The following is a 4,760-nucleotide window of genomic DNA, read 5'->3' as shown; positions in this document are numbered from 1 at the left end:
CACTATGTTTTCTTCTAAGAATTTTAGGGTCTTAGCTCTTATAAGCTGCTGGCCCCTTTTGAGTTAATTTTTTAGTATGGTAACAGGGAGGCATCCAAATTTTCATTTATTTCCCATATGGACATCTAGTCTTAGTACCGTATGCTGAAAACACTACTCTTTTTTTATTAAATCTTCTTGTGGAATAGAATTTTACTGGCCTCAAAGAATTAGTTAAGATGTGTTTCCTCCCTTTGTTTTCTTTTTCTTTCTTCTTTTTTTTTTTTTTTTTTTTGTATTTTTCTGAAGTTGGAAAAGGGGAGGCAGGCAGACAGACTCCCGCATACACCCTACCGGGATCCACCCGGCACGCCCACCAGGGGGCGATGCTCCGCCCATCTGGGGGTGTCGCTCTGCTGCAATCAGAGCCATTCTAGCGCCTAAGGCAGAGGCCACAGAGCCATCCCCAGCACCCAGGGCCAACTTTGCTCCAATGGAGCCTTGGCTGCGGGAGGGGAAGAGAGAGACAGAGAGGAAGGAGAGGGGGAGGGGTGGAGAAGCAGATGGGCGCCTCTCCTGTGTGCCCTGGCCGGGAATCGAACTCAGGACTCCCGCATGCCAGGCCAACGCTCTACCACTGAACCAACAGGCCAGGGCCTCTTCTTTTTTTTTTTTTTTTTTGAAGAGTTTGAGAGGACTCATGGAAATTCTTCTTTAAACATTTGGTATATTTGCCCAGAGAAGCCATTTGGTCCTGAACTTCTTTTGTTCTTGGATGGTTTTTGATTATTAATTCAATTTTTTACCCTGTTATAAGTCTGTTGGTCTGTTGAGATTTTCTTTCTTTTTTTTTTTTTTTGGAGTCAGGTAATTTTGTGTTTATAAAATGTTTTTCTCATTTCATCTAGATTATTAATTTGCTACCTAACAATTATTCATGGAATTGTTTTCATCCTTTTTTATTTGTCGGGTGAGTAGTAATGTTTCTATTTTCATTGTGTTGCCAACAGCCCTGCCCTACAGGAAAAGACACATGGTAACTTCACATAATTATGCAGAGCATTTTTATTATAGGAATCAGTGATATGCTTTAACTTCCTCAAAATGTTTTAAATGTTTATTGATTAATGATGTTCTTTAAAAAGTATCTTTATTATGATCATTGCCCTTATTAGAATCATATTCTTTATTTTTAAAAACCAATGATGTATTACAAATTTCTCATGACTTAGAGAATAAAAGCAAAGGCATATGTACTGTCAGTGTCTTCAAGATTCAGATGCTGTAATGTGGGAATCTGCTTTCCATATTTTAAATCTCAAAATAGGAATTTAAACAATTCTAATAACCCCAAATATCACAGAGATCTAACATGTCCCAAACCTTGTTAAACTAGTTCTTTTTCATATCTAAATAATTTCCCAGACTAATAAATTCAAATAATGGTATAAAGCAGGACTCCTTTTGTGTGTCTTTATAAAAAAACATCTCCACTCTGACAGTTGCAGTCGATTTGAAAACAACTGATTTAAATTTGAATGATGAGATTTCCCAAGATCCTGCTCTGACAATGAGAATACTGTATATCCTTTAGCTGTTGGGGAAAGACTATCTGATAAAGAATTCTTAAGTACTTTGCATGCTGTCTGTGTGTTCAAGCACCAACATTACACTTTTTGGAGACTCTGAAATTTGGTGAACACATCCAGCTCTCTGTCACTTTAGAGACATAGCTCACAGTCTTCCAGCCCTCATATTTCCAAAGTCAAAAACTCAAGCTCTGGGAAGCTTCAGCCAAACCAATTCACCAGTGCCCGCTGTCTGTTGAGCACTCCACTGCCCGTGTCTAATGCGCAGATGACCGTGGCCGAGTTCTTCCCTGTCCTTCCTGTCTAGCCTCTTTGTTGTTCGCTCAGTGCTTCTAAAATTGTTCAGCCAAAATTTCACTCATGGATGAGTGTGTGAATATGGGCCTGGGGGGGGGGGGAACAGTAGGCAAAGGCGTACCCCATTTAAGAGGAAAACAAACAGTTCATCTCTCACTGTCCCACAAAAGAGCAAGGAATACAACCGCCACGTGTTTGAACTGTGATTGTCCCTTGTAACAGAAAGAGGGTCTGTTTTGAAATATCTTATCCAGCCCTCTTCCCTTGGGCTTTTTCATACTATGGTGCCTTGCCCTCCCCCCCCGCCCCCCGCCTCCTGAAGTACAATGAACAAATCTCTGCTCAAATAAATTAGCTTTCCAATCTTGACTTACAGCCTCATCAAGTCGGTAAGTTAATACACTCATGTGAAAGTATGGAGAGTAAATATATCATGAGTGGCTAAAAACTGGGTGAAGAGGGGGGGAATTGTGTGTGTATACACATATGTGACATAAATACAGCACTGTAGGCGTCACAAGTCCCTTCCCACCCTGCCTCAGGACTGTTTTCACTGTTTGCCACCCAGCATTTTGTAGGCTTTTTTTTTTTTTTTTTTTTTGGCTCCCTAGACACAATGGCAAGATCTTATCCTCTGTCGTAACCAAAAGTGCGTGTTTATCCTCTTACAAGTGTAGTGAGGCTGCAAATGGTGCACAACCTATTTGCCACGCTGGCGTTTATAAATGGGTAGAGCCTCCCCAGCAGTGTGGGGGTTTCATGATGATGCACTGTAAGGGGGCTATAAAGGTTAATTTATCTCTTAAACAACCTCGGCTGATATGACCATTTGCATGGCGAGCCGAAGAGAAGATGACCTAAATCACCTGGGAACCCACAGTACTGTAGTGGTTAATGACTTTCTCCTGCTGTGTCACGCTCACGAAGAATGAGCGTGATTGGGGGCGGCTGATACCCTGCAGGAGGCTCCATCACAGGGGCTCCCCCAGGCGTGGCCCGTCTCTCATTCTGTCTGGCTTCTCCTTTAGTTTTAGTCGGTATGAGCATAGACACAGGGAAATAAATGCTTATTAAACTTCATCTCCAGACCTGTGACTAGATAAGCAAAACCGGTTTGTTCAGAAACTGAGTGGTCTGCCATTTTCTATTGTCTCAACACCTATATTTGCTTAATAAAGTTGTTTAGCCCTGGCCGGTTGGCTCAGCGGTAGAGCGTCGGCCTAGGGTGCAGAGGACCCGGGTTCGATTCCCGGCCAGGGCACACAGGAGAAGCGCCCATTTGCTTCTTCACCCCTCTGCCGCGCTTTCCTCTCTGTCTCTCTCTTTCCCTCCCGCAGCCAAGGCTCCATTGGAGCAAAGATGGCCCAGGCACTGGGGATGGCTCTGTGGCCTCTGCCTCAGGCGCTAGAGTGGCTCTGGTCGCAACATGGCGACGCCCAGGATGGGCAGAGCATCGCCCCCTGGTGGGCGTGCCGGGTGGATCCCGGTCGGGCGCATGCGGGAGTCTGTCTGACTGTCTCTCCCTGTTTCCAGCTTCAGAAAAAAAAATAAAAATAAAAAAAAAATAAAGTTGTTTACAATTCTTAACAGTTAAAAAAAAAACAAAAACCAAAAACATACTGCCTGACCTGTGGTGGCGCAGTGGATAGAGCATCGACCAGGAATGCGGAGGTCACCGGTTCAAAACCCTGGGCTTGCCTGGGCATGGCACATTGGAGAAGCAATCAATGAACCGCTAAAGTGAAATAACTATGAGATCATATTTCTCCTTCCTCAACCCCTCTACTCTCTCTCTCTCTCTCAATAAATAAAATCTTAAAAAACAAAAGAAAACAAACAAACAAAAAAAAAACATATCACTTCCAGGACTTCTCACATCTTTTCTTCCGCCATGTTTTTTTTTTTTTTTGAATTTGTTGTCTTTGGCACCAAATTGCAGAACCATTCTTTTCCAGACCAAATCACTTTTCAAAGGAAAAGGTAGTACCATGCGATCAATCCACGAGCCCAAGTAGAATGAGGAGTTGGAAGCGCACGCTGAGCTTGCTAACGTCAGATGCGCCATTGTAAAATGGGAAGGACTTCGGGGCAGGCCGTTCTTTTCCTCTCCCACATCCAGGGAGAGGTCACTAACTCCTGGATCTCTGCAGAATTTCCTCCTGCGCTTTCCGAAAGAAACATATGAAAGATCTAGCTACAAGTAGATAGAACAGGAAGAACACGCACATTTAATCGAAATCAATTGAAAAGTGACCAGGAACACGCTCTTAAATAAAATATAATGAGCTGCAAAGCATCTTCCGGTTATTAGCAAATTAGAGAAACTCAGTATGTTAAATACTCATTAACAAATCCCCGACATGTTCCTTGTCAAGCATTTTTACTCAGATCCCTCCTACCTGCCTAATCAGCAGGTGGCAGTGTGGGAGCGCTCATGCACATCTGTCTGTGAAAAGACAAAAAAAAAGTGCCCTGCACTGACATTTTCACATAGCATAGGTAGAAGTGCGGGTTTTAAAACTGTTAGTGTTATTCTCTCCCGGTATTAAAATAGCCTTGCATGCGTTTTATAAACGGCCCTTTGCTGTGAGTGCAATGTAGATAGTTCCCTTCTCTAATTTTCTAAACTGGAAAAATCCGAATATATATATATTACCTAACAGTTCTTGGTTGTCTTATCGTTTTAAATGTGAACCTTTTCTTCATTGAATCAGGAAGTGAATTCTGTATTTTTTTTTTCCCCCCAACCAGCACTTTTCAACGATTGGATTAAGGCCGGGATTCCCATGGCTTCGACAGAAGCACACGCCCGCGGACTCTAAGCCAGTATGACAAGAATTCTGACATTTCATTTCTGCTTATCTGAACTTCTCCGGCTGTCATTGTGCTACGGGA

The 4,760-nt window shown here is 42.9% G+C and overlaps 1 non-coding gene across 1 annotated transcript; it reads left to right on the top strand.

The window, feature by feature from the left end:
- Positions 1-3,050: 3,050 nt before the first annotated feature.
- Positions 3,051-3,126, top strand: TRNAP-AGG (transfer RNA proline (anticodon AGG)). The gene has a single exon. It is a non-coding gene; the product is annotated as a tRNA-Pro (tRNA).
- The last annotated feature ends 1,634 nt before the right edge of the window (positions 3,127-4,760 follow it).

This window comes from Saccopteryx leptura, chromosome 12 (genome assembly GCF_036850995.1).
Source record: "Saccopteryx leptura isolate mSacLep1 chromosome 12, mSacLep1_pri_phased_curated, whole genome shotgun sequence".
NCBI lineage: Eukaryota > Metazoa > Chordata > Mammalia > Chiroptera > Emballonuridae > Saccopteryx > Saccopteryx leptura.
Note: the sequence above shows the minus strand (reverse complement) of the source record. Positions and strands in the feature narration are given on the sequence as shown.